The sequence below is a fragment of the Chiloscyllium punctatum genome, chromosome 8 (genome assembly GCF_047496795.1).
Source record: "Chiloscyllium punctatum isolate Juve2018m chromosome 8, sChiPun1.3, whole genome shotgun sequence".
Lineage (NCBI taxonomy): Eukaryota > Metazoa > Chordata > Chondrichthyes > Orectolobiformes > Hemiscylliidae > Chiloscyllium > Chiloscyllium punctatum.
In genome coordinates this window covers 118,417,459-118,440,436 of record NC_092746.1, presented here as the reverse complement: position 1 = coordinate 118,440,436, position 22,978 = coordinate 118,417,459, and the positions used below count along the sequence as shown (strand labels likewise).

Genomic DNA, 22,978 nt, shown 5'->3' with positions numbered 1-22,978 from the left:
CATCACTTCACGACTCTTGAATTCAATCCCTCTGCTAATGAACGATAATACTCCATAGGCCTTCTTACAAACTCTATCCACCTGAGTGGCAACCTTCAAAGATCTATGTACATAGACCCCAAGATCCCTCTGTTCCTCCACCTGACTAAGAACCCTACATTAACCCTGTATTCCGCATTCTTATTTGTTCTTCCAAAATGGACAACCTCACACTTGGCAGGGTTGAACTCCATCTGCCACTCCTCAGCCCAGCTCTGCATCATATCTAAGTCCCTCTGCAGCCGACAACAGCCCTCCTCACTGTCCACAACTCCACCTATCTTCGTATCATCTGCAAATTTACTGACCCACCCTTCGACTCCCTCATCTAAGTCATTAATAAAAATTACAAACAGATGGGACGGCTGCAGAGGGACTTAGATATGATGCAGAGCTGGGCTGAGGAGTGGCAGATGGAGTTCAACCCTGCCAAGTGTGAGGTTGTCCATTTTGGAAGAACAAATTTGAGGGATGGGAATGGAGAGGGAACAGTAGTGGACAGAGAAATGAAAGCATGGTTGAAAAATTATGAAGGGAACTCCAACAACAGGATGGCTATAGAATCTGCCATCAAAATGTACAAAAGGATATATTTGGGATAAAAGGTCTTTTGTGGGGTTAAAAGATTGGAGGTCGAATAGATCAAGGTAAAGCCATGGAGATGAAGATTTTTAATTCTATGTATGGGATAATGAGGAATTGATGTGGTATTACAAGGGCAGAACTGACAGGCAGGGAAATTTCAATGTGCAACAGGATACATACATCTGAACTTTCAACATGATAATCTTCACAGAATTGGGGAACTGAGAATGGAGGTAATGAATGGAGGCAAGGCTGAGATGGAGCTATGGATTAGTCACCCTAGATGGAGGAGGAACTTCTGGCCAGGAACGAAGGCCAAGAGTCAGTGGAAAGGGATTTAAAGTTATAGAACAGTCAGGTTCAAAAATCAGGACATTTTGATTCATAGAATCCCTATAGTTTAGAATCAGGCCCTTCTGCCCATCGAGTCTACACAATCCATTGAAGAGCATCCCACCTAGACCCAAACCCCCATCCTATCCCTATAGCCATGTATTTCCCATGTCCAATCCAGGAGATAAAAAACAATGACTGCAGATGCTGGAAACCATCAGGCAGCATCCTGCTGCCCGAACTGCTGTGCTCTTCCAGCACCACTAATCCAGAACCATGTCCAATCCATCTAAACTGCACATCTTTCAACCGTGGGAGGAAACCAGAGTATCCAGAAGAAACACACAGACACGGGGAGAACATGCAGACAGTTGCCAGAGGGTGGAACTGAACCCAGGTCCTTGGTGCTGTGAGGCAGCCATGCTAACCACTGAGCCACCAAGCTTTCCAGAGAGGGGCTTTGCATAGATTCATTGACTCTCTTTATGGCAGAGGTAAATAGATTCCTGACTAACAAGGGAGTTAAAAGTCACGGAGATATGCAGAAGTGCAGTGTTGGGGCCAAATCAGATTGACCAGGAACTTACTGAACAGCAGAGCAGGCTTGAGGGGCTAAATGGCCTCCTACTGCTGCTAATGTGTGTTTGTAAGCGTGTAAGACAAAAATCTTCAGTAGAATGTCTCTTTTAACAGTCATGATTTGGAGATGCCGGTGTTGGACTGGGGTGTACAAAGTTAAAAATCACACAACACCAGGTTATAGTCCAACAGGTTTAATTGGAAGCACACTAGCTTTTGGAGCGATGCCTTTCACCTATCACCTGATGAAGGAGAGTGGCTCTGAAAGCTAGTGTGCTTCCAATTAAACCTGTTGGATTATAACCTGGTGTTGTGTGATTTTTAATTTTTTAGCGGTGTTATTCATCTATAAGTCTGTGAATGCTGGTTCATTCAAACCAGGCAATTCCTCCATCCCCACAACCCTCCAAGACCTCTGTGCTTCTCCAATTCTGCTGTATTGAATGTCCCTGATTTACTCACTCCATATAGTCTTAAAGGCTATCCACAAAACCTCCCCCTTTAGCAAAGCTGTCGCTCATTTGTCCTAATGTTTTTAATGTGGTTCAGTATCAAGTTTGACTTGCTACAAGGATAGACTAGGATGCTCTGCAGAGAGCCAGCATCACCCTTTCTGGCTGAAAGGTCTCTTTCATAGATACAAAGAATCCCTACAGCGTAGAAGCACGTCATTTGGCCCATCAAGTCCATACCGACCCACTGAAGAGCATCCCACCCAGATCCACCCCATTAATCCGATCCCTGTTTTTACCATGGCCTATCCACCTAACCTGTACATTTTTGGACTATGGAGGGGAAACCAAAGCATCTGGAGGAAATCCACGCAGATACAGGGAGAGAAAGAAAGAGCAAACTCCACACAAAGGGTGGAATTGAATCAGGGTCTGTGGTGCTGTGAGGAAGTAGTGCTAACTGCTGAGCCACTATGCTGTCCCAATTAGTCTATGGCCTTTCCTCAGATGAACAGTCTGCCAGCAGAACGTTGATTGTGGGATGAAGATAGGTCTCCAACACTTGAAGCTTACACCATCCAGGACAAAGCATCCCACTTAATTACCATTCCATCTGCCACCTTCAACAGTCATCTCTCATCACAAATCTCAAAACAGCAGTGTGTACCATCTACAAGATGCACTGCAATGACTCTCCAAACCCTGGGAACAGAACCTTTACTACATACATTACCCAGGAGTCTCCAATTTGTCATGTTTTTGGACAGGACACCCACAAATACTTCTACTTCTGGGTGAAGAGGGGTGAATTGTCTGCCCCTTCATTCAACCCCGCAGTTTATTTGAAAGAGTTCCCTTCTTTCACAGATAGAGTTTCCAAATGCAAATAGATTCATAGAGTCAGAGATATACAGCACAGAAACAGATCCTTCAGTCCAACTCATCCATGCCGACCAGATATCCTCACCTAATCGAGTCCCATTTTCTAGGACTTGGCCCATATCCCTCTAAACTCTTCCTATTCAACTACCCATCCAGATGCCTTTTAAGTGCTGTAATTGTACCAGCCTCCATCACTTCCACTGGCAGCTCATTCCATATACGCACCACCCTCTGCGTGAAAAAGATGTCCCTTTTATCTCTTTCCCGTCACCCAAAACCTATGCCCTCTAGAACTAGACTCTCCCATCCCAGGGAAAAAGACCTTGTCTATTTACTTTAGATATGCACCTCATGATTTTATAAACTTCTATAAGGCCACACCTCAGCCGCTGATGCTCCAGGGAAAACAACCCTAGTCTCTACCTGTAGCTCAAATCTTCCAATCCTGGCAACATCTTTAGAAATAATTTTCAAACCCTTTCAAGTTTCACAACATCCTTCCTCCTATCGGAGAAAGACCAGAATTACATACAATATTCCAAAAATGTCCAGTACATTCTCAACATGACCTCCCACCTCCTATACTCAATGCTCTGACAAATAAAGGGAAAGCATACCAAATGCCTTCTTCACTATCCTATTTACCAGTGACTCCACTTATAAAAGGAACTATGAACCTGAACTCCAAGGTCTCTTTGTTGGTCGCCCAGACCTTACCATTAAGTGTACAAGTCCTGCCCTGATTTGCCTTTCCAAAAATGCAGCATCTCACATTTACCTAATTTAAATTCCATCTGCCACTCCTCAGCCAATTGGCTGAGCTGATCAAAATCTCATTATACTTTGAAGTAACCTTCTTTGCTCTCGAGCACATCTCAAATTTTGGTGTCATTTGCAAACCTACTAAGTATACATATGTTCACATCCTATAAATGACAGAAGTTAGTGGACCCTGCCCCGATCATTTGAGTGCTGCCAGAGAACCACCAAATGACCATTCTGGACCACTACTAAGCATAAGTCAGGTATGAGATTGAGTGAATCCTTAAGAGTATAACGGCAGTAGGAGTATATTTAAAAGGAAAATAAGGAGGGCAAAAAGGGGACATGACATAGCTTTGGCAAATAGGGTTAAGGAGAATCCAAAAGGTTTTTATAACTAAATACAACAAAAAAAAGGGTAACTAGGGAGGGAATAGGGCCCCTTAAAGATCAGCAAAGCCATCTAATGTGTGGAGATGCAAGAGATGGGGGGAGATAATCAAGTATTTTGCATCAGTGTTTACTGTGGAGAAGGACATGAAAGATGTAGAATGTGGGGAAATAGATGGTGATGTCTTGAAAAATGTCCATATTACAGAGGTGGTGGCGCTGATGTCTTGAAATGAAAGAAAGTAAAGTAGATAAATCCCCAAGATCTGATCAGGTGTGCCCTAGAACTCTGAGAACCCAGGGAAGTGATTGCTTGGTTCCTTGCTGAGATATTTGTATATCAATAGTCACAGGTGAGGAGCTGGAAGACTAGACATTGGCTAATATGGTGCCACTATTTGAGAGAGGTGGTAATGAAAAGGTGGGAACTATAGACCGGTGAATCTGACCTCAGTGGTGGGCAAGTTGTTGGAGGGAATCCTGAAGGACAAGATGTACATGTATTTGGAAATGCAAAGACTGACTCAGGGTAGTCAGCATGTCTTTGTGGGAAATCATCTCTCATGAACTTGATTGTTACTTCAAAAAGCTCAAAGAGGATTGATGAGGGCAGAGTGATAGACATGATCTATATGGACTTCAGTAAGGTGTTCGACAAGGTTCCCCATGGGAGAGTGGTTGGCAAGGCTAGACCTCATGGAATACAAGGAGAACTAGTCACTTGGATATTAAACTGGCTTGAAGATAGAAGACAGAGGGTGGTGGAGGAGGGTTGCTTTTCTGACTGGAGGCCTGTGACCAGTGGTGTGCCACAGGGATCGATGCTGGGTCCTCTATTCATCATTTATATAAATGATTTGGATGTGAGCATAAGAGGTGTAGTTAGTAAGTTTGCAGATGACACCAAAATTGGAGGCGTAGTGGACAGCAAAGAGGGTTACCTCAGATTACAACAGGATCTTGACCAGATGGGCCGATGGAGTTTAATTCTGATAAATGGGAGGTGCTGCATTTTGGGAAAGCAAATCAGACCAGGACTCATACACTTAAGGTCCGAGGGAGTGTTGCTGAACAAAGAGACCTTGGAGTGCAGGTTTATAGCTCCTTGAGAGTAGAGTCACCGGTAGATAGGATAGTGAAGGTGGTGTTTGGTATGCTTTCCTTTATTGGTCATAGCATAGAGTATAGGAGTGGAGAGGTCATGTTGCAGCTGTGTAGGACATTGATTAGGCCACTTTAGGAGTATTGCTTGCAATTCTAGTCACCATCCTATTGGAAGGATATTGTGAAATTTGAAAGGGTTCAGGAAAGATTTCACAAGGATGTTGCCAGGGTTGGAAGATTTAAGCTATTGGAAGAGGCTGAATAGGCTGGAACTGTTTTCCCTGGAGTGTCAGAGGCTGAGGAGTGACCTTATAGAGGTTTATAAAATCATGAGTGGCATGGATAGGATAAATAGACAAAGTATTTTCCCTGGGGTGGGGAAGTCCAGAACTAGAAGGCACAGGTTTAAGGTGCGAAGAGAAAGATATAAAAGGGACCTAAGGGGTAACGTTTTCGCTCAGAGGGTGGTGCGTGTATGAGATGAGTTGCAGAGGGAGTGGTGGAAGCTGGTACAATTACAGCTGTTAAAAGGCATCTGAATAGGAAAGGTTTAGAGGGATATGGGACTAGATTAAGATAACTGGTCAGTGTGGACGAGTTGGATCGAAGGGTCTGTTTCCATGTTGTACATCTCGATGACATCACGACAACCATCAAAAGATGCCTACCACTCCATCTCCTGCCCACACTTTGAAAAATCAGATCACGACGCTGTGTTCCTCCTCCCAAAAGAGGATGTGCAGGTTAGGTCGATTGGCCATGCTAAATTGCCCATAGGGATGGGAAGGCTAGGTGGATTAGCCATGGGAAATGCAGGATTACAGGGATTGGGTATGGGGTGGGTCTGGACGGATGCTCTTTGAATGGTCAGTGTGTACTCCAAATCAGCCAAAAGGCTTGCTTCCACACTGCAGGCATCCTAATATTCTATAGGGCTTTACATCCTCAAGCTCTCTATCACTGTCACTTACCTGCCATTACCTTTGAGATTATCCTGATTCTATACAAGAGAGGATAAACTTCATTCTGCATCAGAAACTAACAGTATCTGTTGTTGGAAGGACATTAGCCTGGAAGCTTTAAAATGCTGAGTTTGTGTAAAATTACTCAGATTGATATATGAAAATACATTAACCATGAAGTATAAACTCAACAAATTATACAAGACTTTTTTTTTAAAAAGGATGGAAAGAATCTCAGAATACCATCATACAAATGCCTAAAGCTTACGACCACTGGTAATAGGTGAACAGTTGGTTGTACCAATTCTATGGCATCTACATTCATTCAGCAGTTTCAATAAGAAGGGTTTGAGAGAGATATGGGCCAGATGCTGGCAAATGGGACTAGATTAATTTAAGATATCTGGTTGGCATGGACAAGTATCTGCTTCCATGCTGTCTATCTGTATCAATGTATTGAAGAACTACAAACAAAATGTCTTTTTAACAATTCAAATTATTCTTTCAGCCCTCAGATCTCATAATCTCACCGCCATTGGGTAAGGTCCCACACCATAATGTCAAGCCCAGGTTGGAGAAGAGAAAAAGGGTGAAGCATAAAGAATGAATAAAAAGAGGAGAGATTTAAGACAACTGAAAGAAAAAGAGAGAGATGGAGAAAGCCTGGACTCACCAATAATGGTGCCCTTTGCCCTCAAAGCGCAATATTTGATCATCACAGGGCAACTGCAAAAATCTAACAGAGGTGAAGAACACCCTATGTTTTGGATTTATGTTTTAAAAGGAATCAAGCTAACTGTTTTCTTGAATTAAAATTGGAGGGGGGGGGGTTTATTAGTTACTAAATATGAGAAAAGACAATAAAACATAACATACAGATTAGAGATGTGAATTGTCACCAAGATACTGTAGACAGCATCTCCAAATCCATGACCACTTACATCCAGAAGGACATGGGCAGCAGATACATGGGAACACCACCAACTGCAAGTTGCCCTCCAAGCAACACACCATCCTGACTTGGAAATATATTGTCATTCCTTCACTGTCAGTGGGTCAAAACTGCACCCCTTCCCCCACCACCAAATCACACCACACAATGGGATTGTGGGTCAACCTACAGCACATGGACTGCAGTGGTTCAAGCATGCAGTTCACCACCACCTTCACAAGGGCAGCTACAGATGGGAAATAAAATGCCCACATAAAGAAAATACATGCAGCTATGAAACCATTAATTGCAATACAGATTCACTCCCTAGGTATGACCCCAGTTAGGAAGTTTCTTAACTTACAGCAGAAATGATGTCCTCATACCACCAGCCATGTGGCCTTCCCAATAAAGGAACTAAACTTCCTCAACTCTATTAAACCAGCATTCTCCCATATTACCACTAAAGCTGCTCAAAGTGAATTGCGTTCTCCATGATAGAAGGTGAACTGTGGGAGGCCAACATAAAAATTCTTTTTGAACTGCAACAGGGTCAAACAAGGTGGTTGTGTTCTGGACTCATGCTTTTTGGTATAGTCTTTTATTCCAGTCTTGTGTTCAGGTCATCCCCTGAGGATGCCTATTTACATTCCAGAACTGAGTTCAGAAAAGATTTACAAAGGATATTGGAGGATCTGAGCCATCGGTGAGGCTGAACAGGCTGGGGCTGTTTTCCCTGCAGCATCGGAGGCTGAGGGGTGACCTCAGAGGTTTATAAAATCATGAGGGCCGTGAATAGGGTAAATAGTCAAGGTCTTTTTCCCCAGGGTAGGGGAATCCAAAACTAGATGGCAAAAGGTTTATGATGAAAGGGGAAAGGTTTAAAAAGGGACCTAAGGGGCAATACTTTCACAGAAGGTGGTGCACGTATGGAATGAGCTGCCAGAGGAAGTAGTGGAGGATGATACAATAACTGCATTTAAAAGGCATCTGGATGGGTAGATGAATAATAAGGGTTTGAGAGAGATGTGGGCCAGATGCTGGCAAATGGGACTAGAATAATTTAAGATATCTGGTTGGCATGGACAAGTATCTGTTTCCATGCTGTATACCTCTGTATGGAAAGCCGAGCTGGCTGATAAGTAGGCTTGGATGAAATAGACGCTAGTGCGGCTGAAAATAAATATTTGTGTTCTCTAATTACTCACTCTCCCAGCATGAGATGTTGGACCTAGGATCCTACATTCAATATCCTGTAATTCTAATTCAGAATACATTCTCTCCAGTTCAGAATGTTGGCAGGCTCCGATCTCCTGCACTGTTGAAGAAGCCATGTAACAGGATGAAGTCCTGGGGAATGGAAATCCGAATGGACCCATGGGAGGGGAGGGAAAAACAGGTTTGTTCCATGACACCAGAATTAGGTAACTTCCTTACATGGTCATTCCTCATGGCAGCTCCTGCACCAGAATGTCAGCCTGAAGCTTTCTGTTCCAGTCTATAACAATGTTCAATTCTGGTCTGCTATAGGAAAGATGTTGTTAAACTTGAAAGGGTTCAGAAATGATTTAAGGATGTTGGAGGTTTTGAGCTCTAGAGAGCGGCTGAGGCTGTTTTCCCCTTGAGGGTCCACTCACAAACTTCTTAGCAAGATAATTGGACAGTTCAAAAGCAAGCTCATACCTTGTCTATCACACTTATAGACAGGTTCAAAACTAAACAGGAGTGGCACAGTGGCTTAGTGGTTAGCACTGAGGACTCAGTGCCAGGGACCCAGGATGTTAACAGCAAGGGTCACACTAACTTGCCAGAACTCACTCAGCACATGTCAAACTTTCTTGGTGTCAGTACAGCAATTCCACTGTCTTTTGTCATGAGTGTTTGGGATGAAGACAGAGTGGTAAAGGAGAAGGCAAGTTCAAAAACCAGCCTTCAAATTCTGACATCTATAAAACTCGATTACATATTGACACTGTACCTATAGCTCTGCATGGGAATGAGAGATCTACCAGCCTCCCACCTATCCTTACATTGTTATCATTACCTACATGCATTTCTGTTTTCAAATTTAGCTCAAATTCACTTTCCATTGGAGACTGACTAACTCTGCCCACACTGTACTATTTATGCCCAATGGGAAACAACTCCATAAGGATCACAAAACTCTGGGACCAGCAAAACACTCCAGTAATGGTGTTTGTTAGGAATCGGAGCCTTTTGACAAGATTGTGGTTTCAAATCCCACACCTGGAGACTGGAATAGAAAGCTCCAGGCTGACATTCCAGAGCAGAACAGGGGGAGTGCAGCACTATCAGAGAGGCCTTTGTAGACCAGAGCTTTAAGCAAGATCCTATTGGTCCTCTCAAATGGGTACAAACAATCCCATGGCAGCAGGTTGAAGGAGGGCAAAAGGAGCCCGGACCTGTTTTCCTGGCCAGTTAGTGCTCAGTCATACAGCAGGATGAGTCATACAGACCCTTTGGTCCAACCAGTCGGTGCCAACCATAATCCCAAACTAAACTAGTCCCTTTGCTTGCACCTGGCCCATATCCCTTCAAACATTTCTCATTCATGTTCTTATCTCACAATTCAGCTGTTAGTGCTTTCCAAGTTGAAAATGTGTTGCTGGAAAAGCGCAGCAGGTCAGGCAGCATCATCGACGTTTTGGACATGAGCCCTTCTTCAGGAATGAGGAAAGGGTGCCAAGCAGGCTGAGCTAAAAGGTAGGAGGAGGGTCATTGGAAATGCAATAGGTGGAAGGAGGTTAAGGTGAGGGTGATAGGCCGGAGTGGGGGTGGGGAACAGAGAGGTCAGGAAGAAGATTGCAGGTTAGGACGGTGGTGCTGAGTTCGAGGGTTGGGACTGAGACAAGGTGGAGGGAGGGGAAAGTGAGGAAACTGGAGAAATCTGAGTTCATCCCTTGTGGTTGGAGGGTTCCTAGCAGAAGATGAGGTGCTCTTCCTCCAGCCGTTGTGTTGCTATGGCCTAGAGATGGAGGAGTTCAAGGACCTGCATGCCCTTGGTGGAGTGGGAGGGGGAGTTGAAGTGTTGAGCCACATGGTGGTTGGGCTGGGTGTCCCAGAGGTGTTCTCTGAAACGTTCCGCAAGTAGGCAGCCTGTCTCCCCAATATAGAGGAGGCCACATTGGGTGCAGCAGATGCAGTAAATGATGTGTGTGGAGGTGCAGGTGAATTTGTGGCGGATATGGAAGGATCCCTTGGGGCCTTGGAGGGAAGTAAGGGGGGGGGGGGGGGGGGGAGGTGTGAGCACAAGATTTGTATTTCTTGCGGTTGCAGGGGAAGGTGCCGGGAGTGGAGGCTAGGTTGGTGGGGGGTGTGGACCTGACGAGGGAGTGGTCTTTTCGGAACACTGATAGGGGAGGGGAAGGAAATATATCCCTGGTGGTGGGGTCCATTTGGAGGTGGCGGAAATGACAACAGATGATACGACGTATATGGAGGTTGGTGGGGTGGTAGGTGAGGACCATTGGGGTTCTGTCCTGGTGGCAATTGGAGGGGCGGGGCTCAAGAGCAGAGGAGCAGGAAGTAGAGGAGATGCAGTGGAGAGCATAGTCTCTCACGTCTGGGGGGAAATTGTGGTCTTTGAAGGAGGCGGCCATCTGGGTTATATGGTATTGGAACTGGTCCTCCTGGGAGCAGATGCAGTGGAGACGAAGGAATTAGGAATTATGGGATGGCGTTTTTACAGGGGGCAGGGTGGGAGGAGGTGTAGTCTAGGTAGCTGTGGGAGTCGGTAAGTTTTATAGTAAATATCTATGTTGATTCAGTCGCCAGAGATAGAAATGGAGGGGTCTAGGATGGGGAGGGAGGAGTCAGAGACTGTCCAGGTAAATTTGAGGTCGGGGTGGAAGGTGTTGGTAAAGTGGATGAACTGTTTAACCTCCTCGTGGGAGCAAGAGGTAGCACCGATACAGTCATCGATGTAGTAGAGGAAAAGGTGAGGGGTGGTGCCAGTGTAGCTGCGGAAGATGGACTGTTCCACATATCCTACGAAGAGGCTGGCATAGGTGGGGCCCATGGCTACTCCTTTGGTTTGGAGGAAGTGCGAGGATTGGAAAGAGAAGTTGTTCAGAGTGACAACCAGTTCAGTCAAAGGAGGGAGTCAGTGGAAAGGTACTAGTTGGTTCGGCGGGAAAGGAAGAAGTGGAGGGCTTTGAGGTCTTCGTGATGGGTGATGGAGGTGTATAAGGACTGGATGTCCATGGTGAAGATAAGACGTTGGGGGCCGGGGAAGCAAAAATCATGGAGGTGGTGGAGGGCGTGGGTGGTGTCCCGAACGTAGGTGGGGAGTTCTTGGACTAAGGGGGACAGGACCGTGTCGAGGTATGCAGAGATGTGTTCGGTGGGGCAGGAGCAGGCTGAGACAATGGGTCGGCCGGGGTAGTCAGGTTTGTGGATTTTGGGCAGGAGGTAGAAACAGGCGGTGCGGGGTTGTGGGACTATGAGGTTGGAGGCGGTGGATGGGAGATCCCCTGAGGTGATGAGGTTATGGATGGTCTGGGAGATAATGGTTTGGTGGTGGGAGGTGGGTTCATGGTCAAGGGGGCAGTCAGCAACACGACGGTTGGAGGAAGAGCGCCTCATCTTCCGCCTAGGAACCCTCCAACCACAAGGGATGAACTCAGATTTCTCCAGTTTCCTCATTTCCCCTCCACCCACCTTGTCTCAGGCCCAACCCTCAAACTCAGCACCTCCTTCCTAACTTGCAATCTTCTTCCTGACCTCTTTGTTCCCCACCCCCATTCAGGCCTATCACCCTCACCTTAACCTCCTTCCACCTATCGCATTCCCAATGCCCCCCCCCCCCCCCCTACCTTTTATCTTAGCCTGCTTGGCACACCTTCCTCATTCCTGAAGAAGGGCTCATGACCGAAACGTCGATTCTCCTGCTCCTTGGATGCTGCCTGACCTGCTGCGCGTTTCCAGCAACACATTTTCAGCTCTGATCTCCAGCATCTGCAGTCCTCAACTTTCTCCTGTTAGTGCTTTCTGGTCAATCTCACTTTGGGATCTTGCTGTATACTTACCGATGGGCACCTTTCCTGCATCACCCAATACAGGACTGCAGATTGACTCTGCAAAATTATTTTTTCACAAACCTTACATTTAGACAGGTTGGCTGGTCAATCTACTTTCTTAGAGAGAGAAAAAAAAGAATCACTTTCTTTCCTCTTAGCCGTGATGACTGATATTCCGCATTGACTTAACTCGACTCTTAGCTTTAATAAGAGGTCTTAATGATTAAGCAGCTCCAATGCCTTAGACTAGGGTGAAGCTGTTTACATAGGGAGCTGTGCAATCCCTCCCTTTAAACGGAGAGCCGGTGAGGGTGCTGCATTAGGGCTGGCTCAGCCGCTGCCTATTTTAAGGCACTGCAGAGGCTCTCGCCAGCTGCACTGACACTCGATAGCCATCAGACGGACAGTTCGAATCTTACACCCCCCCCCACCACAACACTCTCCCAAAAGAAAAACATGCGGGCGCTTCTCCCCTACAATTCAGCTATCCCTTAACGCATCATTTGCAAATATGCAGCATGCCAGAGAGAAAAAAAAACTGCTCAGGTTAAACTGTAAACACGCAAACCGAAAAAGGAGAGTCACGCAACCTTCTTGCCCATGCATTAGCTAGGCACTTGTATCGATAACACAACGCTGCCGTTTTTGTTTGATCTTCCCTCGTACACTGACCTTGAGTCCAAGTACAGAGTTACACCTTGGAGGTGGGGAAACTGAAGTTTATTTTCCTCAAAAATAAAAATAGCCAAAATGACAATCCCTCAGGTCTAACTCATTGCTGCTCCGTCCCAATCATTTTGCTGATGGAATCAGCCCGGGCTGAGAAGCAGAAGTCGGGAGTAGTGAATTATTTTTAAACGCAGCCTAAGCAGAGAAACTTGGCTCATTCTGCTCCACCTCCTCCTGGCAGCTGTCTGTCAAACCCTCCCAGGTTCAACTCTGACAGGAGAGAAAACGAGAAGCGTCCCTCAACCAGTAGAAATCAACTATCCACTAATGACCTGGTCATTAGCCTCCTCCTTGTCTCCCCTTGAAAGCAGCACAGACGAGGTAATCAGCGAGTAGGTGCAACATCTTTCTTAATCATTTGACTGATTACCTATTTGGTTTCTGTCGTATCCTCATGTAATAGGAACAGGAGTAGGCTATTCAGCCCCTCAAGCCTGTTTTGTCATTCTGTGGGATCATGACTGATCTGTGGCCTAACTCCATATACTTGTATTTGGCACATAACCCTTAATACCTTTGCTTAAAATTTAAATTATCTATCAGATTTTTAAAAATTAACAGCTGGAAGTATGAAGTATTGTGATAATTCTGAAAGAGCTTTCCAACTAATGCCACTTCTTAACCTCCTGTACATTTTTATTTTGCCATTCAAGTATTTTCCAATTATCTTTTGAAAGCCATTACTAAATCCTCCTCCATCAGTGTCTCAGGGGGTACATTCCAGATTATAATTAGTACAACTTCTATCTAGTGTTCTGATACCATGAATTGTCAGGGCAATCTCCTGCTTCATCTCTTCCCTGTAAAAGCGACAAGCTTGGAAGTAATGATGTAAGTCATGCCAGCTTTATGTCTGAAATACAAACAGAAAGTTGCTGGAGAAACTCAGCATGTCTGTGGAGAGAGAAACTGTTAATGTATCAAGTCCACTCTGACTCTTGGAACTACAGAGAGTTGGAAAATTGAATTGAATTTATTGTCACATGTACCGAGGCACAGTGAAAAGCTTTGTCTTGTGAGCAATACAGGCAGATCACAGAGTTAAGTAACATAGATAGTAAATAATAGGTAAACAGCGGCAAAAACAAAAACACAGGTACAGGTGAATGTTAAGAGTTTGTGAGTCCATTCAGTATTCTAACAACAGTAGGGTAGAAACTGTTTTGAAACCGGCTGGTGCATGTGTTCAGGCTTCTGTACCTTCTCCCCAATGGTAGACATTGTAGAAAAACATTGCCAGTGTGGGATGGATCTTTGAGAATGCTGGCGGCCTTTCCTTGACAGCGGGCCTGGTTGATGGATTCTATAGATGGAATGTTGGCCTTTGTGATTGTCCGGGCTACGTTCACCACTCTCTGTAACCATTCCCAATCTTGAAAGGTACAGTGACCATACCAGGAAGTGATACATCCAGACAGAATGCTGTCTTTTAGTTTTACATAGAACATAGAACATTACAGCTCAGTACAGGCCCTTAGGCCCCCAATGTTGCGCCGACCTGTCATACCAATCTGAAGCCCATCTAACCTACACTATTCCATGAACGTCCATATGCTTGTCCAATGATGACTTAAATGTACTTAAAGTTGGCGCATCTACGACCGTTGCAGGCAAAGCATTCCATACCCTTCCTACTCTCTGAGTAAAGAAACTACCTCTGACATCTGTCCTATATCTATCACCCCTCAATTTAAAGCTTATGCCCCCTCGTGCTCGCCATCACCATTCTTGGAAAAAGGCTCTCCCTGTCCACCCTATCTAACCCTCTGATTATCTTATATATCTCTATTAAGTCACCTCTCAACCTTCTTCTCTCTAATGAAAACAGCTTCAAGTCCCTCAGCCTTTCCTCGTAAGACCTTCCCTCCATACCAGGCAACATCCTAGTAAATCTCCTCTGCACCCTTTCCAAAGCTTCCACATCGTTCTTATAATGCAGTGACCAGAACTATACACAATATCCAAGTGCGACTGCACTAGAGTTTTGTACAGCTGTAGAATAACCTCATGGTTCCGGAACTCGATCCCTTTATTAATAAAAGCTAAAACACTGTATGCCTTTTTAACAACCCTGTCAACCTGGGTGGCAACTTTCAAGGATCTGTGTATCTGGACACCGAGATCTCTCTGCTCATCTACACTACCAAGAATCTTACCATTAGCCAAGTACTTTGCATTCCGGTTACTCCAACCAATCACCTCACACTTGTCTGCATTAAACTCCATTTGCCACCTCTCAGCCCAGCTCTGCAGCTTATCTATGTCTCTCTGTAACCTACAACATCCTTCGACACTATCCACAACTCCACCGACCTTAGTGTCATCTGCAAATTTATTAATCCACCCTTCTACGCCCTCATCCAGGTCGTTTATAAAAATGATGAACAGCAGTGGACCCAACACCGACCCTTGCAGTACACCACTGGTAACTGGACTCCAGGATGAACATTTCTCATCGACCACCACCCTCTGTCTTCTTTCAGCAAGCCAATTACTGATCCAAACTGCTATATCTCCCACAATCCCATTCCTACGCATTTTGTACAATAGCCTACTGTGGGGAATCTTATCGAATGCCTTGCTGAAATCCATATGTGTTTTGAGAGATTTCAATTTTTTTTGTAAAGCTTGCTTCAAGACAGTTTCTTATTTTTAAAAGAATTATCCCTTTAAAATTTGCCCTTAAAAAATAAATCCAACACATGTCTCGAAAGGATGTTTGTTTAATGAGGCAGGTCTCAGTAAACATAAACAGAAGTTGCCGCAAAAGCTCAGCAGGACTGCCAGCATCTGTGAAGAGAAATCACAGTTAATGTTTCGGATCTGGTGACCCTTCTTCAGAACTGAGGACAGGAAGGGTGATCAGACTGAAAGGTTAACTTTGATTTCTCTTCACAGATGCTGCCAGTTCTGCTAAGCTTTTCCAGCAACTTCTGTCTTGGTTTCTGATTTGCAGCATCCGCAGATCTTTCATTTCTTATTTAGGTCTCAGTAAATATTTGTTAGGCAGGTGTATTAGTGATTACAGAATCAATGTAGGAAGATTGAATCTAATTGAACAGCAGAAGAGGCTTGAGATGCTAATTGGCCTCCTCTTGTTTCCATGTGCCTCACAAATTATAACTTTAAGGCTCATAAATAATGCTTATTGGTTCAATAAGTGCCATCAGATTGATCCCAAATGATGCCCTCACTGTTTCACACTATCCTTTGAGAAATAATTTGCTAAAGTATCCTATCCAGATATCACAGCTTGGTATGGCATCTGCTCTGCCCAAGACAGTAAGAAATTACAGGAAGTTATGAGCACAGCCCAGTCTATCATGCAAACCAGCCTTCCTTCCATTGACTCTATCTACATTTCCTGTTGCCTCAGGAAAACAGTCAACATAATCAAATACCCTTCCCAACCCAGTGAAACTCTCTTCCACATTATTCTGTTCGGTGGAAGATACAAAAGTTTGGAAACAATTTACCAACAGATTCAAGAACAGTTTCTTCCCCACTGTTATCAGACTTATGAATGAACCTCTAATATATTAGAGTTGATGTTTCTCTGCACCTTCTCTGTGGCTGTAACACTATATTCTGCATTCTGTTCTATTACCCTGATGTACTTATGTAAAATATGATTTGCCTGGTTATCACGCAGAGCAATACTTTTCACTGTATTGCCGTACATGTGACAATAGTAAATCAAATCAAATCAAATTTATTGCTAAATTCAACTTCCTTCTGACAGAGTTGCATTTTAATTAAAGATAAAGTACTGCAGATTCTAGAAATCTGAAATAAAATTCCAAAGGAATCATGTTGGACTTGAACCGACTCTGTTTCTTTCTTTACAGATGCTGCCAGGCCCACGAGATTCTGTAGCATTTTGTATAGCATTTTGCCACCTCTGTACATGGCAACATCTTTACAACTTGTGAAATACTTTTGAGGGGGAAAGTGAGGACTGCAGATGCTGGAGTACCAGAGTTGGCACTCAGCAGGCCAGGCAGCATCCGAGGAGCAGGAGAATTGACGTTTCGGGCATAAACCCTTCTTCAGGAATGAGAAATACGTTTGAGGTGCAACTGTGGTTGTCAGTGTTCACTGAGTATGCTTCCACACAGAGCAATGTGATAATGACCAGATAATTAAGTAACTATTGCACAAGATTCAAATGATTGCAGAAGATCCTGAGGAGCCTTGATAGAGCACAATGGAGAGAATGTTCCCACATCCTCTAGAGATCACTGTTTCAAAATCAGAGGTCAACCATTTAAAACAGAAAGCAAAAGATTTTCTCACACAAGCTCATAAGCCTTTGGTCCTCTCTTCCTGAAAACAGGGTGGGAGCAGAGTCCTCAAAGATTTTTAAGGCACATTCTTGTTAAGCAAGAGGGTGAGAAGTTATCAGGGATTTGAGGTTACAATCAGATCAGCCATTGATTTGAGGAGCAGACGTGAAGGCTGAATGGCCTGCTCCTGCTCTTAGTTTGTAGGCTGCTACATTCGTAACACTGAGAATATAAAGTCCAGTGATAATATCTCTAGGCCATTGCCACCTTCATACATGCATTTAGATGCATTAACTACACATGTATTTAGACAAATTTACATATGTTTGTGGTAATATAGTGGACATACCACTGAAATATTAATCCAGCGTTTTCACGCTGGATTTTATGGGGACAGTGAGGTGGGGGAGGGGTGCTGCTGGAGTGCTTACCCCTCCCCTACCCAGTCTGAAGCTGACATGATCCCAGTGAGCCTGCCCTGCAGCTATAATACATCATGGGCTGAGAAATTAGCCAACAGCAGGACATAACACCAACTCCCCTCTATTACCCCCTCGATGCCATAATGTAAGATGACACCTGCCCTCTCAAGCTGCTGGTAAAAACAATGACTGCAGATGCTGGAAACCAGATTCTGGATTAGTGGTGCTGGAAGAGCTCATCCTCTCAAGCTGCTGACCAATCTAACTAACTCCCAGCTCCAGCAGCCCCAGCAATGCCAGAACTCAACCATGGGCAATGCCCGGACTTGATGGAGATGCCCAAAGACAATCATGTCTGCCCCAGGAGAGTCAGTCCTGGGGGTTTTAGGCAGGATAGGATCCTTGAGCCAGTGAGAGGGGAGTGTGGGGGATGGGGGTGAGGTTGGGAGGGGGGGTGTGTGGGGCTTTGAGCTGTATAAGCAGGTGACATGGAAGTGAAGGTGGTTGGCATCTTAAGGTGACCTCGATGGACCCAATGAACCCCTTTGGTCAGGCAGACCTAGCTGCCAGCCACCCCCCCCCCCCCCCCACCACCTAACTGCCACCACAGACTGCCCACTCCCACCCAATTGCCCCACACCCAAATGCCTTTCCATTTGACTGCCCACTCTCACCCATATGCACAATCTCTCTGAAATGCCTACCTCTGCCCATCTGCCCAGGGCAGGTGTGCTACAGCATGGACAGTGTATTATCCAGTGTATTATCAATGCACCTGGTGTTAAGTCAGAATGACCCGAATTGTTTGATGAAATACAGCAGGAGGGCAACAGAATTCTGTATTTGACCCTTCAATTGGGGGAGGTGGCAGGTGGTGGGTGAACTTGGTAAGGGTTGCAAAGGTGTTGGGCTTACCACCCAACCCATTCTTTTGCCCACCCAAAGGGGGCATCAAAAATCCAGCCCCTGAGCATAAATCCCAGTGTGGGAGTTGTGGAACTTCTATTCAGTGAATGAAATAGTTCAGAAGAGAAAATAGCATCAGCAGTAGTGACTGTGAAACTATTGTATTGTCATAAAACTCAACGACTTTAGGGAAGGAAATCTGCCATGCTGGCCCAATATCTGTCTCCAAACCTGATGTGGCTGACTCTTAACTTCCTACTGAATGCAAACCACTTCATCTTTACAAAAGTGCAGAGACTGGAGCTTTTCCAAAGCCTGCACCAAGAGATGGACAATGTCAGTAACGCCTACAGACCATGAATGAATAAATAACAAAACAGTTCGCTCCCAAATAGCCATGAGCTGATGTGTCATCACAAACGGTTACACTTTAATGGGAAAACCCGAAACACCCTCGACATTTTAAGCGTCTGTCAATTTATCGGGCAAGAGATTGATTAGAGTGCAGTTCCTTTTTTGTCACCGAACTATTTGGCTGGGAATCAGCAGCAAACGTCACTCTCTCCTTGTCTTGAATAAAATGCTGAACCCTTTGAATTAAACTTTCTAACCAAAACGTTTTGAGAGGCTGGTCACATATTGAGAACCTCCCGTAGCCTGCGGGGAGCAGCGTCACTCTATAAACTGTAACTCATTACCTTCACCGACCATCGCCTGTCACACAGCACCGTTTTCCACTGCGGCAGTACATCACTCTGTGAGTTGGAGCTTAGACTGGCAATTCTTCCCCCGACACAGCACCAAGGAGCCAAGCCCTGCACCGAGGGGTGTGTGTCTGCCTGTGCGTGTTTCTGAGTCTCTTTCACCTACGTCTCTTCACGTCCCCAGGTGTAAAGCAGAACATGACAGACCTTCTTGGGTACTTACTACTCAGTGCTGATTGCGAAGGGGGGACATGAACTGGCCTCCTGCCCTTCTTCCTGAGAAAAGCAATTTCTACGTGAATGGACATGCTCTGATCTGATAAGCTTACGTCACATTAATCTCATATTAAAGATCCCAAAAACTTGCTTGTGACTCAATATTAAGAAATCACCTGCGTGCCACAAAACCCAATTCCCGTCCCACGCAACCTTCTCTTGCTTGTCTGCACTTCACCACCTTCGGTTACTATTCAATCTAAATCGTCAGTATTTAAAAACTGTCATTAAACTATCCCCTGTTACAAGCTTCAAGTTAAAAATAGTCTGAATTGTAAGATCATCCTTCACCTCTTTTTATAATAGTTACAGAGGACGTTGTTAAAATTTGTCTTCATTAGGTCAGATCAGGACCATCAGGAAGATGGATAAGTCATTTCAATGAAAATTGCTTGGACTTATTTGAGATGGGGGAAGGGAAGTAGATAACGAACAAAAGCAGATCGTTGATGATCTTTCGGAGAGCTGGAACACATCCAAGAAGCTGAATGCTTGTTATTAAAAAGCAATCACTCCCTCAGGGATGGCTTCACTCCCGGGGTTAGGTTATTTAAAACAGTAAAGCACATGGAGCAGACACTGCAGCATTCCTGTGCCAGCAGCTCACAAACTCACGGCAGGCTAGCTGGCAGGCAGAGTCTCAGCATTATGTACATGTAGTACGTGAAGTACTTAAAGGTAAACTCTCTCAAAGGAGAGATGTATATAGAGTCACAGATATGTACAGCATAGAAACAGACCCTTCGGTCCATGCCGACGAGATATCCCAACCCAATCTAGTCCCAACTACCAGCACCGGCCCATATCCCTCCAAACCCTTCTTATTCATTTACCCATCCAGATGTCTCTTAAATGTTGCAGTTGTACCAGCCTCCATCACTTCCTCTGGCACTCATTCCATACACGTACCACCCTCTGCATGAAAAAGTTGCCCCTTAGGTCTTTTCTATATCTTTCCCCTCTCACCCTAAATATTTGCCCTTTAGTTCTGAACACCCCACCCCAGGGAAAAGACCTTGTCTATTTACCCTATCCATGCCCCTCATGATTTTATAAACCTCTATAAGGTCACCCCTCAGCCTCTGACACTCCAGGGAAAACAGCCCCAGCCTATTCAACCTCTCCCTATAGCTCAAATCCACCAACCCTGGCAACATCCTTGTAAATCCTTTCTGAACCCTTTCAAGTGTTACAACATCTTTCCGATAGGAAGGAGACCAGAATTGCACACAATATTCTAAGAGTGGCCTAACCAATGTCCTGTACAGCTGCAACATGACATCCCAACTCCTGTACTCAATACTCAATACCAATAAAGGAAAGCATACCAAATGCCTTCTTCACTATCCTATCAACCTGCAACTCTACTTTCAAGAAACTATGAACCTGCACTCCAAGGTCTCTTTGTTCAGCAATACTCCCTAGGATCTTACCATTAAGTGTATAAGTCATGCCTAAGATTTGCTTTCCCAAAACGCAGCACCTCGCATTTATCTGACTTAAATTCCATCTGCCACTTCTCAGCCCATTGGCCCATCTGGTCAAGATCCTGTTGTATTCTGAGGTAACCCTCTTCGCTGTCCACTACACCTCCAATTTTGGTGTCATCTGCAAACTTACTAACTTTATCTCTTATACTCCCATCCAAATCATTTATACAAATGATGAAAAGTAGTGGACCCAGCAGCGATCCTTGTGGCACTTCACTGGTCACAGGCCTCCATGCAACACTCCCTTCCTTTCCAAAAGAACATTTAACAATTTCCAATAATGAGTGAGCATTTGAGAGTCTGCAACATATAAATCATTTGCTGAGATGTCCACATTGCTACCACAGAAAGCTGTCAAGGCCAAAACATTGTATGATTTCAAGAAGGAGTTGGATTTGCTGAACAGCACCCTTCTCTGCTGAATTATTTTATTAAAACATTTACGTGTCAGCACTTGAGCCCAGACCAAGCTTCACAAGCAAAATAATAGCTTTTAGATTTCCCTCAAGCCTAGGGCTTAGTATGGAGTAGCACATGTCCAATTAATTGCTCCTCTTAATCACACATCTTTAATCTGGTGATTCACACAGACACATGCGGGTGTGAGAAGGGTTGACCTCTGCTCAGGAGTTCAGTATTCCTCAATTTAGAATGGCTGCACCATTTTTACAGTTGTGATACCTGTCCAATTCTTTAAGCCATCATAGTGCAACATTGCAGCAAACTACACAAAGAACGACTAAAACTTGTTATCACTGCAATATCAAATCACTTCAAGCCATCAGCTGAACATTTGTGACTACTGCAATAAACCCTTTCCTTCCTTCCTTTCGGCTCAGTTCTGCATTTTGCTACAATCTCCTTTTTCTGGATTCAGGGAGGCAGTGAGTTATTTTTCTGAGTAATTTCTTATCTCTGGACCAGGCTTGCCCATAGACCCTGCCAGATCCCATGCAATTCTCAGAAGGTGATGCTATCCAGTTGCTGCCATCCACAGAACATCTACGCTGCTGCTCCAGCGCAGCATTGAAGGAACACTACAGTGTCAGAGGTAATGTTCTATAGAACAGGTTGCCTTCCAGTGCATGGTGTTTTGTCTCCATAAATCTGTTTTTATTTTACCCTCACTTCTCTTTTGGAAATTGAACCAATTTCTGGCCCTCAGCGTTTAAGATCAGATAGGGAGATTATCCAAACTGGCAAACAACCAGAGGGGTTTCAATGTTTGTGCAACCCAGTCTGAATGTGAGTCAGTACGTTCGGGAGAAAGCTGGAAACAAAAATGTAAAAGCTAATTATATTTGTGAGCCGGAGTTTGTGAATAAAGAAACAAACATAATGAAAGTACATTTATGCTCATTGTGTCAGCTGCAGATCAGTTCACAACAGCTTCACCCTTGAGTCAGAAGGTTCTGACTTCAAGAGCCTTTGGGACTTGATCATTAAAATCAAGGCTGTCAATCCAGCACTGCATGGTAGGACATGGGGTAAATTTAATGAGATGTTAAACTGAGTTTGCATCTGCTGACCCAGGTGGATGTGGAAGAAGAGCAAGGGAGTCTATTCCTGGTGTCCTAGCCCTTGATCAACATAACAGAAACATTATTTTTTGTGAGGTTGCTGTGTGCAAATTGGTTTCTGTGTTTCTTGCATGACAGCCGCAGCAATGTTTCAAAAGGCACTCGCAGTCCAGTGGTCATGAAATACACTGTATGAATTCAAACCCTTTTATTCATGTATTTTCCAAAGTGTCAGGTGTAGCTGAGTTGACACTACTCTTGCTTCAGTGTAGGAAAGATCAAGTCCCATTCCAGAGGCTTGTGCACAAATCCAGGATGAACTTCAGTGCCAGTGTTATACTTAAGATAAGATACTAGAGCCCTGTCAGTCCTCATGAGGAGGATAAGACACCCATGGGTGGAGGAATCACCCTGGTGCCAGTTGTGAACACAAGGATGTTATATTGTGGGCGTTAGTAACTGCTTTGCAATTTGGACTGATAGAAGAACACAAAATTTCAGAGGACAGAACAATGCCAGGAGGACAATAGGTGAACCCCTCTGCTAATTAAACCAACCACACAGAAAAGCTCACCTCACTTCACAAT

General features: G+C 44.6%; 1 protein-coding gene across 3 annotated transcripts in view; it reads right to left on the bottom strand.

Moving 5' to 3' along the window:
* LOC140480846 (protein-cysteine N-palmitoyltransferase HHAT-like protein) overlaps positions 1-19,224 on the bottom strand; it is a 74,108-nt gene extending 54,884 nt beyond the window's left edge. Inside the window, exon 1 of one of the 3 annotated variants that reach the window (XM_072576331.1) lies at positions 19,100-19,224. The gene's annotated coding sequence lies outside the window, so the exon portion shown is untranslated. Of the gene's footprint in view, positions 1-12,144; positions 12,166-12,730; positions 12,960-19,099 lie in introns of those variants that run through there. The other 2 variants (XM_072576330.1, XM_072576332.1) reach the window with 2 other exon arrangements.
* Between the last annotated feature and the right edge of the window lie 3,754 nt (positions 19,225-22,978).